Genomic DNA, 14,826 nt, shown 5'->3' on the forward strand with positions numbered 1-14,826 from the left:
CAGGTGTCCCACAATCACAGAACGCATAGAATCTGGGGACTGGACAGCTAGGGGTCAGCTAACCCAAACTCTCTGTGTACAGGTAAGGAAACAGAGCCCCAGGTTGGCCAAGGTCATAGCGTGGCATGTATACCTTAGCTGCACATCGTCGTTAAGGAAGGAAAGGGAGAAAAGAAAAAAGGGGAAAGAAAAGGAGGAAGGAGGGAAAGAGAGGACAAAGTAAATGAGAAAAGCAAGCCACTCAACACAAAAGTGAAAGTGGAATTGAACACTTTGCCAGAAGTTGAGGGGTAATACAATAAAACCTTGTTTTTAATAAAAATCACTCTTCAAAAAACTGATTGAAAGATAGGAAGTTACTAATCTCCAGGATTTACATTCCTAGGAAGTAGCTAATTTTAGCCACATTTCTTAAAAACGAAGAAAGTGAGCTACCAAGTGCTCCCTGCAACTTCCTAAGTGGTTTTGCAATGCAGCTCCAGTTCCCAGTTCCCCCAACGGCTAACCACACACACACGCATCTTCCTAGACTCCCTTCTGTTGTGGGGTTAACTTGCTAAAAATGGGAACCCCATGCCCTGACCAACGTGGCTCTGTTGGTTGGGCACCGCTCTGCGAAGTGAAAGGGTGCTGTTTCAATTCCCCACCCGGGCACATGCCCCGGTCACAGGGCATATCAGAGAGCACATGAGAGGCAACCAATCGATGTTTCTCTCCCACATGAATGTTTCTCTCCCTCTCTTTCTCCCTTCTTTCCCCCGCCCTCTAAACCTAAATAAACAAAATCTTTAAAAAATGGAAACCCCCAAAACAAACAAAAAGAAATACCACTTCCAGTGCCAGCTACACTCACCTGTGGTGTCCTCAGCCTCTCACATGTGCCATCGCATAGGGAACCCGGAGCAGGTCGCCTTCTCCTCCTCTGTCCAGCCCACCTCTGCCCCCAGAAGCTTCGGTGTGCAGCCGCCATCCTGCACTCACTCCATGGTGATGGCGTTTATCTGTGGGCCTGTCCATCTCCCCTGCTAAGCCCTCAAGGACGCAGACCCCATCTCACTCATTTCTACCTCTCAAGGCTTAACAGGGAGTCTGGCCAGGCCAGAGCAGACCCTTAGCACATGTTTATGCCCTTCTAAACCCCCTGGCTACAAAAAGACCAGACTTGAGGACATCTGGCAAATGTGCACAGGCCTCTCTTGTCTCTCCAGTCCTTCCTTAGCAACCCTGGTCCCATCTGCCCTGCTACATCCCCTCACCAAGCAGATGAGATCTTCCTGGAGGCCAGTATCACAAGAGACACCAAAGTTTCTTCCCCAGTGTACTCGTATGTTCTCCTCGGAGTGAATTCTAAGCCCCGATTTCCCACAACTCTTTCAATTCCGCCATTTTCTCATTTAACAGTTTTATGCATAACATTGTTCAGAAGAGGGAAATGCAGCCTCAACTGCAGAACAGAAAACTTGTGGTATAATAACAGCAGTTCATATTTCTTGGGGGCTTCCTGTGTAGGCACTATGCTACACTTGAGCTTACAGGTGGCCAGTTCACCCCTCAAGAGGTAGAGATGGGTACCCAGTCCTTTTCTTTTTTCTTCTCTTTTCTTTTGAAGTGCTTTCCTTCAGACAATTAACCCAGTCAAATATTATCTTCTGCCTCTTCACGGTCAGGCTACGCATATGTACACTTTTCATTTCTCTGTGCCTAAATTTTCCCAAAAGCGTAACTGGTAGACACAAAGCTTTTTTGTGCCTATGGCGGGGAGTGGGGAGGGTAAAAATAAAATAAAATAAAATAAAATTCAATCAGGGCATCTTCCTAAGGAGAGATGCATTAGAAGGTGTTATGTGCTTCCAAGGGGTTTCAACTTGCATTCCCCAAACGTTGTCTCCACCCTGGATTATCACCCATCTTAGCCATCTCAGAAACACGGGCAGGGCTGGAAAGCAAATTTCTGCTCTGCACCGGCTCAGACATTCCTCTGTTGGCCTAGATAAACAGGACCATGTGAGTTCAGTTATTTCAGGAGGAGAAAAGTGTTTTAAATTTCTAAATCTGAAATCATCTCACCTGACTGTAACTACAAGTAGGAGCAGCTGGCCCCTCACTAGTGTGAGTATTGCTTATGGCCATGGTTCCTGAAGAATAGTCTCCAGACCACCAGCATCAGCAACATCCAGGAACCTATCAGAGAAGTCGACTACTGGGCCCCGCCGCCCCAAGATACTGGCCTCGGGAGCTCAGGTGAGGGTGGGCCCAGAACCAGGTGTTTTAAACAAGCCTTGAGGTGTTTTTGATACTTGCTGAAATTTGAGAACCATTAGCTTAGGCTGATAAACCTCCAAGGTCATGAAAATGCCCTGCTGGGCTACCCAGTCTTTCACAACTCTGTATGTAAATTGTTTCTCCCCCAACAGCACCTGCTCCGGTCATTTTTGCCAAGTGGCCAGGGTGTCGAACACCAGATTCCATCAGGGCACTCCTGCTTTGTTGGCCAAACAACGTGGACCCCACTCTTCTCAATTCTAAAATGGGTTAATATTAATATCCATCTCACACGGTTGTTACAAGGGTCAAAGGCTTTGTGCCTGCACCTGGTTAGCCCTCGACAAATGTGACTCCCTATGCTTACACCTTTGTCTGCTCAGACCTGGGAATAGCGCGGAACAAAACTTGCTTCCTGCATGCTAACCACCGACCTCTTCTATCCACTCCTTCCAGGGCCCTGACTGAGGATGTCCGGGACGAACAGAGATGGCATGTGGCCCACTGTCTACCAAGCATTTATTTACTTGTTTAGTCTACAACCTGAGAACACACCATGTGCCAGGTAATGTGCAAAGAAAGCCCACACTACAGGACTATGCGTTCTCCAGGTCTTTCTGGACAAAAGCCATCCCACTCCAGGGTATAAGACCTCACACACTACCCCAATAAAATACAAGAGAAACACAATGAACAAAAGAACAGCTAACATCTATATTGTAATTACCTTGTGCCAGGAACTAAGTGCCTGACAGATATTAATTTCTGTAGTTCTCACGACACCCTGTAAGGTACCTGCTGTTACTGCACCCCACCCTCAAAGGTTAGGGGACTGATACACAAAGGGTTTAGCTAACTGCCTAAGCTCCCAAAGCTCCCAAATGGTAATGCCAAGACCCGAACCCAGGCACTCTAGCTCCAGAGTCAGGGTTCCTAACCACTGTACTACAAGACCTGTTGTATCTGTACTACGAGATAACAGTAGCCACTAGTTATCTAGGCATCTATTAGCCATTTGTTATCAATGATACCAAAGCAATGACTTTGAAGACACTTAAATTTAGGGACAAAATCCACCACCATAAGGTTCAATACTAGACTCTCAGAGCCCTAGCAGAAATGCTCATTGTACTTGGTTTCACCAGTCCCTCCTCTCCTGATAATCTAATTCTACCTAAATCAAGTCAAAATTTCCACCGAGCATTTCTCTCTCATAAGTCCCCTGACATCACACCACCTCACCCCTAATATATACCATCTGTCACAACAAGTTCTCTGTTTCTTGTTTACAAGGTTTGTCCAGAAAGTATCCAGCCACACACTATGAAAAAGAGACATTTATTGAAGATACAAGAGACAAGAAACACTGTACACAGGACAATGACACCTCAGTCCCCTGCAAAATAGGCACTTTGGGATCTCACACAGTTCTCCCAATCACTATCAGCTGCCCAGTTGTATTTTCCTAAATCTCATTGACAGTCTGAAACCCCACCCCCACACCCCCACCCCCGCTTTCAAAGGTGATTTTAGTTTTGGGAAAAGCCAGAAGTCACAGGGGCACCAAATCTGGACTGTAGGGGGTGGTGAGTCACCTGGGTGATTTGATGTTTCACCAAAAGCCTCTGCAGGAGACATAATGCATGAGCGGGCATGTTGATGTGATGAAGCTGTCAATCACAAGGTTCCCATAGCAGTGGCCTTCTGAACCATCCAAATAGTTTCCGCAGAGGAATGTTCAGGCTTAACTCAAAATCTGACGCAGATCCACTGATCTACTCCCTCAGTCATTTTGAATGTGATGGCCCCAGAGGACACATACTCACTCACTCAACAATGTCTACTGCCCCACTGACCAGTACAATGAAGTCATCATTGTTCAGTGAAGTCATTGTTCACCCAGGTGCATTCCAGTCCACTCTCCTTGGCTGCCAGGTTAAATCAAAGTCACACAAACCACTTTCATTATATTAACAATGGCTGCACTTTTTCCAGACAGACCTCATATGTCTTTTCTTTCCCACTACACTGTAAAATTCTTTGGAATTACCCATACTCTCTGTGGACCCCCATGAAAATAGGTGGGAGCACAGGCTTCATTGGTAGATTTAGAATGTTACACAGGTAATTGATTGGCTTATTCACTCTGCTTTTCTGACACTTCTTTGTTATCAGTTCCTAAGACGCAGAATAAAAGTAGGGAGTTTATGCCACTCAAAGCCAGCATTAGGGAAGGTATTACACGCCAACATTCACTGAGTGGCAACTGTTTCAAGATCTGAACTCCCTTCCTCTCCCACATGATCTCATTTAAACCCCGGGGGGGGGGCCTCGTAGGGGAAGCTGTTGGGGTTCAGTTTGAGTGAGGAAGGCATGTCACTCAAGGCTGGTGAATGGAAAAACACGATTGAAACAAGATCTGTCACAAAAGCCCCTAGCCTGCTTCCCTCTAATGTTCAGACTAAAAAGGCCAGACTCAAATTCTCCTCCAAGCAATGTACTACCTTTGTAAAAAAATGCCATCATGAGAAAAAAAATGTTAAACTGTCACTTTTTTTAAATTTTGCTTATTGATTTGAGAGAGAGAAAGAGATGTATTGTTCCCCTTATTTATGCACTCACCGCTCGGTTCTTGTCTGTGCCCTGAGTGGAGATGAACCCGCAACCTTGGCACATCGGGATCATGCTCTAACCAACTGAGTGGCCAGGGCTAAAAAGTCGTTTTTAAAAGGTGGGATGATAACCATGTTCACGGAAAGAATTCCAATATCTGCACAGAAAAGGTGTCACTTCTCCCCTTGTAGATTATACATTCTACAATGCCATTCGCACTTTCAGGACTTTGTTCAGAACTTGACAAGCATTACAAAATGTATACGGAAGAACAAACATCCACAAATAATCAAGTTCTAAAAAAGAGGAGTTCACCCTGCCATATAAGATACACTGAAAAGCTACTAATAATCAAAAAACAATTGGCATATAAACAGATGTGACTGGAACAGAAGTGAGAACCCAAAACCAGATCTTCATGAAGAATCAAAATCAGCCCGTCCAGTTTACTGTGAACAGAGTTTCAGTTGGGGGTGCGGGTGAAGTTCTGGAGGTTGAGGGTCCTCATGGTTGCACAACAATGTGAATGTGCTTAATGCCACTGAATTGTACCTTTTAAAAATGTGTCTATGTTGCCACAATTTAAAAAAAAGAGTTTACAAATCTGTATGTTGAGTGAAAGGAATCAGACACCAAAAAGTACCATACTGGATGGTTCCGCTTATATAAAATTCTAAAAAATGCAAATGAATCAATCTATAGTGACAGAAAACAAACCAATGGTTACCTGAGAAGAATGGAAGGCGAAGAAGGCCCACGGGAAATTATAAAGTGATGGAAACACCTTCTGTCTTGGTTATGGGGGTTTCTCAGGTATGTTACATCTGTCAAAAGTCATCAAATTATATCATTTACGATGGATGTAGTTTGCTATGCATCAAGTCAAAAACGAGACCTATCGTGTGCATGTGGGAACCTGATATATGATAAAGGATACTCCACACAAAAGAATTAGGAAAAGAATATACTGTTTAATAAATGATATGAGGGAAACTGGCTCACAAAATAGAGAGGAAAAAAATTAAGCTGGATTTCTTCTTTATGCCACAAATGAAGATAAACCTCAAAGAAGTGAAGCCTTTCATCGTGAAAGGGAACGAGGAAGGCGACAGAACAAAATATAGAGCATTTGTAATCTTGGAGTAAGGAAGGACATCTTAAGACTCCCAAAGAGCAAAAGAAGGTGAAAATTAATGGGTTTGAGGTATATCAAAACCAAAAATTTCTGACAAAGTTAACAGACAGATGGCAGAATGGGATTTATATCTAGAATATGCAAGAAACACCTACAAATCAATATATTAGAAAAACTGACTAAAGCTGGTCAAAGACACTGTAATAGCTAAAAACATATTAAAAGATGTTCAAATTCACTAATGAACTCACATTAAAATGAGATACCACTTTACAGCCATCAAATATTGATAAAATTGGAAAGATACTGGCAACCAAGAGTGAGGACGTGGGGAATCAGAAACCCTTCAGCACTGATGTGGTGACCAAAGAATCGTCTGTAGCGTTTAGTGACGCTTGTTCTCTTTTTCCCCACACCCCCGCTGCTGTGGATGCACCGTTAGAGGTCCTCAAACGTTCCGGTCCATCAGAACCTCCAGGCTGACCACATTAAAATACAAATTGATGGGGTCTGCCCCCAGAGCCAGGTTGGGGCCTGAGAATCAGCATTTCTAACAATTCCCCAGTAATGCCGTTGCTGATGCTGCCGAGTGTGAACCACTCTGAGAAACACCACCCTAGACATATTCTCACAAGCATCATTAAGAGACTGTTACAGGATGTTGACTACAGCTTTGCTCCCAGTAGCAGGAATGGAGGCGAGCTGAGTATCCATCGCTAGAGAAACATGTAAGCAAAACTACTGGTGCACGGCAGGCCAACCACACAACGCAGCAGTCTCAGGAATGCACTGGTCAGGGGTGTCCAACCCGCAGCCCGTGGGCCACGGGCGGCCCAGAACGGCTGGGAATGCAGCCCAACACTAAACTGTAAATTTACTTAAATTATGAGATGTTTTTGTGATACGTGTCACAATGTATTTAATGTGTGGCCCAAGAAAACTCTTCATCCAGTGTGGCCCAGAGACACCAAAAGGTTGGACACCCTGATAAACCTACACTAACATAGATCTCACAAATAAAATGTTGAATAAAAGTCTTTTGACTTTAATGAATGTCTGAAAATTTCCATAATAAAAAGTGTCAATGTTAAATGAAAAAGAAATCTATAGTATAGTACCATTTATGAAAATTGAAGACACCTCCAAAATAATGTGACATCTGGAACAAAAATACAGATCTTCCCAAGAACATGTCCAACACAGAAGTGGAGGCTCCTCAGGCAGAGAGGGGAATGGCCATGGGGAAAAAGGAGAAAAATAAAATAAAACAAGCAAGGAACATGGCACAAGGAGAGACTCTCATGCCAAAAACCGAGGAAAGTTAACCAACCCTCAGCACCAGAACATAAAAAAAGATAAAAACCCCCAAAGCTAGCACAGAGGAAAGGCCTTTTGAGGACACAGCAAGAAGGTAGCTATCTATCTGCAAGCCAATGAGAGGGGTCTCAAGAGAAACCAACTCTACTGGCATCTTGATCTTGGGATTCCAGCCTCTGGAATTGTCAGAAAATTCATTTCTGTTGTTTCAGGGGGGAAAAATACAAAACACCACACCAAAGCTATCTCTAAATGTGCTTTGCAGGGAAGCAGGCATATCAGCTTTCATGAGAAAGGAAGGGGGGATCTTTCTGAAATACAAGCTTGGGGTGATTTCAGGTCCCCAGAATCCAACATGCAACTGAGCCCTGGATTTCCCCTTTGACATATTAGTATTTATAAAGAAGCAGGGGTTCTTAGCTTTTGGCAAAAGGGACATGTGTCTAACTCTGTGTCTGGGTCTCTTTTTGGTGTGTCTGTAGATTGTGTGTGTGTGTGTGTGTGTGTGTGGTACGTGTATTCCTGGCAACAAAGAGCGCCTGGGGGGAGAGCAGAGCACTCCAGTGGAGGATGAGCCACACTTGGTCATTCAGCTCCATTGTACTGAAACCATAGGTCACAGTTACAAAACTAAGCCATCTTCCTGTCCCCACTAGCCCTTCCCCTTTCTTCACCATCCTATCACCCACATCCAACACTGCTTCCCAACTCCCACATCCAAAAGGGCTGATCCAAAATATGGTCCTCTGGTAATTACTTAGCTTATTAAAGTAACTAACTTCACAGCCCAAATTCTTGGAGTGCGATAGGAAATGATAAATGACAACTTCTATTGCTTGTTTCTGACCAAGAGCCTTGATGAGAAACTCCAAAATCCTTAAGACCAGGAATGCCACACAGGTCTTCCAGAAGAGATTGCTAACTATAGCTACTGCTCAAAAAAAGGGCAAAGAAAAAGCCATCTTTACTCTGTCATGACCCCGTGAGGGCACACAGGTCACAGGTTTTATCAAGGACCATCAAAGGGTGTATCATATAAAATATTGGTGAGAAAGTATATGGGACACTCAGAAAAAAAATCCCCACTGATTGAATTTATGTGAGAAAATGCAACGGATTCTGGCAGCAGCCTTAAGTAAGCAAGCCCGTGCCAGGAAAGTATTAATATGTCTTTAGGTGAAGAAGAAATAGCTAAATAACTGGAGGAAAGAGCAACATACCTAAAGTGAAATAAGGAAGGATGAGCAGACCGAACACTTGCACCTCCCCAAAGACTGGGGCAAGTATGCACTGTGCAAACAATCCTGAATTTTTATTCCCCAAATACCATTTTGTCTTTTCTACAGCAGCACTTTCCACTGGACAGCAAAGTTTGGGAATTCCAGGGTTTTCCTGAAATGCTCTGTATAAAGTTTGGTTAACAAAGTATATTTGATAGACACAGCATGTATACTTTTTAGCTTAAAAAATAGATGACACCTGGCCCTGGCTGGTGTAGCTCAGTGGATTGAGCACAGGCCTGCGAACCAAAAATATATGACACCTATATTTAAGAATCCTTTAGATTTTCATGAGATATGTTAGCAAACCACACCTATGTTTTTCTAGCTGAGGTGCAGGATCTGCCACAATTTGAAAATTAGGGAGAAAACATATAAAAGTGTTGAGTTTTCAAGCTATAATGGGATGTTATGGTCAACCCCAGCAATTCTGATTTAAGAAAACATACAAGGTCACTTAAGTGTCAAAATTAGCAAGCTTCTCTTATGAAAACACCTTTCAATTACAGCTTAATAAGCATTTGTTGAGTCCCTTCGAGTTAGGCACCGTGAAGTGCCTTCAATGAAGAAGACACTTAGGATAACTATGTCCCCGTAATCTTAGTTGAATACATCCCTTGGATTTTCAAAAATGCTTTCTGATATTTGAAATAGCTACCAGCATTGAAGAGCTGCAGAAATACATCTATTTTACTACAAATGTAAATTTCTAGTTCCTGAAGCAGAAAAAGAAGGAAAAAACCATTTCTCTGCTGTCCATATTGCTATCCTTTTCTGCAGAAAAACTAATGACTTCAACTGTGAGTGGTGGCAGCTGCCGCCTCCTGCTCTCCAGCAGGTCACAGAACTGGAGAGCCTCAAAAGCGTGCTGTTGGGTCGGCCAAAAGTCCTTTTAGTTTTTTCCATAAAATAAAAGAACACATTTTTCATTTTCACCAATAAGTTTATTGATTTGGACATTTTGAGCATGTCAGCTATCTCCCACTATTGGTTTCCAGTGGGTAGAGGCCAGGGTGCTGCTAAACATCTTCCAAAGCATAAGACAGCCCCCACAGCAAAGAATTATTTGGCCGAAATGTCAATAGTGCCAAGAAACTTCACAAACACATTTGACACATTTGACCAGTCCCAACACCTTCTCCACACACTGCATAAATCTTCTTTTGCATTTCAGTTCTTTTTACCTCTCTTGAAATAATAAAGCATAATATGCTAAAAATGTTCTATCTTTTATTCTATCTTTAATATTAAAATGGCTACACAAAAATTCACCAGTTTTGGTAAGTTCTTTAAATGCACAATGATAAGACAGCTGTCACACTAAAATCTAACAAAATTGTTTTGAATGAAGTTAAAGACAACTAAGGGCTGCCAGAGCTGTCTCGAAGAAAGAAACCAAATGAATTTTTTGTCCAACTCAATTCATAGTTTAAGAGAAGAAACCCAAAAGACCAGGGCCTCCAGCCCTAAACTGAAAGCAAGATACAGAAAGTGAACTGTGATAATCAGAAGGCAGCTAGCCTTCGGAGGTTCCCCCAAAGCTGGCGCCTCCAACAGCAGGCACAAGCTGCTGCCACAGGCTCCCTAGCTTGCTTGGACAAGGCATGGCTTCAGAGCTGGAAGGATGCCACCTGCTGAATCACCAAACACCCCTGGGCTTCCCTTGGAGCACTGACCAGGCAGGGCCCCATCCCCCGCCTGGCTTCTCCTGTGGCTATCTTACACCCCAACCAATGAAGCACCCTTCTCTAAACGCCAAAACCGCTGCCAACCCCGTTAAGTCTGGGCCGCCCCAGGCAACTCCCATCTCATTGCTACGTCACCAGCCCACTCCTCTCTTTCTGCCAACTCAGTCCCCCCAGAATGTTCAAGCCCCAGAGCCAGGAAGCGTGGGGAGTTCACAGCACACCATGACAGGCACTTAACACTTCCATAACCAGGCAGCCAACCAGAAACACCCCCAAATCTGAAGCAAAATAACCTGTGCAAACAGCTTTAAAGGTCCAGAAAGGTAAATGTCAAGAGAGCTAAAATAGTAGCAGGCCCCATAACAGAAAATAAACTTCCCTTTCAGAGCGCAACCTTCACTCTTGGTTTCATAAGCGTGTACAGTTTAAGTCTGTATGCTTGAAGGTTAAAAGAAACATCTGAGAAGCACCTGCATGGATGCTTTTCACTCCCTCCAGCATGTCAACCCTTGTCCTGATTTTCACTCGCGACTCCCAAGAGGGAAAACAAGCGTTAACCAGAACGCTCCAAGCTGAATCCGTTAGCTGGACCAGGACACCTAGCCCGCCCACCAGAAGAAGCTGCAAACCCAAACCTGGGTTAAGACCGTGGGAGACACAGCCCCTGCTGTAGCTGCGCTGCCCTTGACAAGCGCCTTAGAACCGAAGAGACCCCTTACTCAAGGGGACAGCTACGTCCTGGAGAGACTGTCAAGTTTCAGGTGGGCCCATGCTTCTCCAGGCCTTACCTCTAAACACCCTCCTCCAGCAGGGGCAGCCCAGTGATATTTTAGAGCCTCCTCCTACCTAGAGGCTATTTTTCGTCCTGCCGAGGAGAGCTGGGTCCTAAGCGAATGAGGTCCAAGCTGCTATGTTGTAGAGGGCCACAGAGGAGGGGAGTGATTGGAAGGATCCCGACACGCTGGGCGCCTAGCCGGCTGCGATCTGGCCCAAAGGTACCAACTGTCACGCCGCCGCCTGGGGTGTGGGGGTGGGGCCATGATTTAGGGTCGGTCCCAGCGGGTCTCCGGACCCTGGCTGGGCCACTGCCCTAAGGAGACCCGTCTCCCGTTTCTTTGGACCCGCCACCGTCCGCTCACCACAATCGGACATTTGGCAGTCTTCCTGCTCGCACGCATCACCTCTGTAAAGGTACCCACTGACGCCCCCACCTTCCTCCCCGCCCCAACTTGGTCTGGGAGCCCCTCAGGCGGCCCACCCCCTCCAATTCCCTGAGCTCGGCAAACCGACAGTCCCCAGCGTCTGTCTCCCGCGCCTACCCCCTGGAGCAGTGGCGCGGGGGGAGAACCCGCCAGGTACGCGCGCGACGAGGCGCTGCACGGGTGGTGCTCACGCCCCCTATCCCCCCTCGCACTCCTCTCCCGGGAGTCAAGCCAGGCCCATAAGGCGGGTGTCCGATCGGCCCTCCGAGATCGGCTTTCTCCCCACGCCCCACGACTCACTAGCACAGGAGTCGCGGCAGCCGCCGGAATTCCGCTCGTCAAGCCCCCCGCTGCGGGATGAAAGCCGGAGCAGGGCACTGTCGGGGCTCTGCACCCTGATCCCGCTCTCTGGCCGGTTCGCCGGGAGCAAGGGGAAAGCAGCCTTCCCTGGCCCTTCCCGCTCCGTGCGTGCCCGCTGCCGCCGCCGCCGCCGCCCCTGCCTCTGCCTCCCCGGTGCGAACGCTTCCGACTTTGCCACCGTGAGCCTCCCGGGCCGCCGAGCATGCCCAGTCCGCTACCGAAGACTGCCCGGATTCCCGCGCGACGCAAATCCGCAACTCCGGGTGTTCGCGACAGCCGGGAGGGCGGGGTGAGGGGGCGGTGCCCGCGGGGGCTCTGCCCAAGACCCAGGGAAACCTGGTCCAGGCTGCGCTCGGAGGGGCAATTGGGGGTTGGCCCCTTTGTGTTACTTTTAACTAGAAGCTCGGGACGCGAGCGTTTTTTCCCAAGGACTAGAAAGGCACCGCTTGCACAATTTCGGGGGGCCGTTTATTGAGGCCAGATGAGAGCTCATTTTACGGTCAAGCACTTCAGCCAGAGCCAGAGCCTAAGAGCTGGAGCTGGTCAGAACAGCTAGCGCAAACTCAACCTTCTGGAGTCTGGACTCTGGGGCACAAGTTTGCCAGCTATCCGAGGATTCTCTTCCCTACCCAGTCTAAGAACTGCGACACTAGTTATCAACTTCTGATTGAACGTTTATTAAAAAGGGGGCTACAGACCATTTTCAAATTTCTATCAACAGATGCACTTTCCGAACGCTAGAAAGCCAGCTCCCGGGTCAACCCCGAGAATCCACTGAAGTCTGAGAAGGCTAATTCCGGACGTCTCTGGGCCGCCCCGCCCCGTCCGGGCCCCACCTCCCACCAGGCCCTCAAAGTTGCGGAGAAAACCTGGAGAGTGAGTAGCTTGGATGGAAACACTGCGCATGCCCAGTAGCCGGATCTGCTGGAGGTTGCCTAAAGCAAGGTTTTCTTCGAAGGACCCCGGTGCCCAGGTTAGGGGCGAGAGACACGGAGTCTGGTGGCCTTCTGCTGTGGCGCTTTTTCTTCTGCTCCGCCTGCGCTCTACCCCTATAGCGGAAAGGCCGAAGGAGCTTCGCCTCGTGCGGTGTCAAAGACTCATCTAGCGGGGCTGGGGGAGGGGGTGCGCACGGAGGTATCGCTGAGACACGTGACTGTCCGTAGCGCTTCGGGCAGCCATCTTCCGCCCCGCGAGCGGGCAGCGGGCGAGCGGAACGGGCCCAGAAGCCGACGGGTTTGGAGCGGCGCGCCCTTCTCCCCGGCACGCCTTCCTGCAGGGCTCCCACTCGCCGCACCTGCCTTGCCCGCCCAAGGCGCCGAAATCATTCTTGGCCCAGGGTTTTCCTGGAGGGCGGAGAGGCAAACTAATGGCTGTGAAATGCAGAGGACAGACTTCGAGGGCGATGGCCTCTGCTTTCCCCAGAGATTAAAGTTGGAGAAAGGGCCCACTTTCCTTAAGGTAGTGACACCGCTATTCCAACTAACTTCTTGTTCTAACCCATTCCCTGCAGAGGTATGATGTGTTGGCAGAAACTTATGGACAGATTCTGTTGCTCTTCCCTGGATGCAGTGTCCCATAGTCCTTTCTGGGGGACAACTTGGATGGTGATATTAATAGTGAATATTTATGGAGCTCCTGCCACGTAGCACTTCGTGTCCCTGTAGGCCAGCCTTGTCACTATCATAAAAGAATTTGTTAGAATTGCAAAATTCTAGACCTAAGGGTGGGATCCTGCAGTCTCTTGAACAAACTCGACCTCCAGATGGTTCTCTTAGACATTTCTCTATTCCAACTGAACCTCAGGTCAACCTACTTTACAACTGTGGCATTGAAATTTTACATAGCTGACCCGACAACAGGGGTGTTGAACTCATTTTCACTGGGGCCACATCAGCCTCAAGGTTGCCTTCAAAGGGTGAATGCAATTTTAGGACTATAAATGTAACTACTCCTTAATAGTTAAGTGAGAACTCCAAGCCTTAGCCAGGTAGAAACAAGGTGCAGGGCGGATAAAACAAGGTGGAGGGCAGGATTCAGTCCACTGTCCTTGAGTTTCCACCTCTGATCTAACCTAATTGCAGTTGTAGCCTGTCCCAGGAATGTAACTTTTAACCACTTAATCTGGAATTGCCTGATCAACATAAGTGAGGGAGTCTGATTGATAGACCCCAATCCTTCCCCCAAAGAGAGGAGACCTTGCCTGAAAGAGTACACTTCTTGTTAGAAATTTGCTTCTCTTGCCTGTAAAAAAAAAGCCTCCTGCCTGTAAAAGCCTTCCATTTTTAATTTAATCTTCATTGTATCTTCCATTACCATTTTGTCCCCTTCTACCTGCCTCTTCCCAGCAGTCACCAGACTGTTGTCCATGTCCGTAAGTCCTGTTTTCTTTTTGCTCAATCCATTCACTCCCTAACTTCCCCCCAACACCGACTACCTGTCATCTGCTCTCCATCTATGAATCTATTCCCATTTTCCTTGTTCAGTTTGTTCATTAGATTTCACAAATGAGTCTACAGCCACACCACCCTGAACGCGCCCAATCTCATCTGATCTCGGAAGCTAAGCAGGGTCGGGCCTGGTTAGTACTTGGATGGGAGATTTCACAAATGAGTGAAATCATATGGTATTTGTCTTTCTCTGACTAGCTTATTTCACCTACCATAATGTTCCTCGGGTCCATCCATACTGTCGCAAGGGGTAAAATTTTCTTCTTTTTTATGACTGAGTAGTATTCCATTGTGTAAATGTCCCATAGTTGTTTTATCCCCTCATCTACTGATGGACACCTTGTACAGCTCCTCAGAAATCCTTTCTGTTTGATAGGTGGTTTGCTACCCAATTCATAAATCCTTGAATAAAGCCAATTTGATCATTAAATTCACTCAGTTGAAATTTTTTTTTGGTGGCAGTGGTGGGATCCGAAGCAAACTTCTGACAGTGTTTGGGGACAAGAAACACAGCCATAGCAC

General features: G+C 46.7%; 1 protein-coding gene across 1 annotated transcript in view; it reads right to left on the minus strand.

Moving 5' to 3' along the window:
* Positions 1 to 11,879, minus strand: part of SGMS1 (sphingomyelin synthase 1) — a 284,385-nt gene extending 272,506 nt beyond the window's left edge. Inside the window, exon 1 of the mRNA XM_037066934.1 lies at positions 11,798 to 11,879. The gene's annotated coding sequence lies outside the window, so the exon portion shown is untranslated. The remainder of the gene's footprint in view (positions 1 to 11,797) is intronic.
* Positions 11,880 to 14,826: the final 2,947 nt, after the last annotated feature.

This window comes from Sturnira hondurensis, unplaced genomic scaffold (genome assembly GCF_014824575.4).
Source record: "Sturnira hondurensis isolate 20B ecotype Veracruz unplaced genomic scaffold, ASM1482457v3 Scaffold0016684, whole genome shotgun sequence".
Classification (NCBI taxonomy): domain Eukaryota; kingdom Metazoa; phylum Chordata; class Mammalia; order Chiroptera; family Phyllostomidae; genus Sturnira; species Sturnira hondurensis.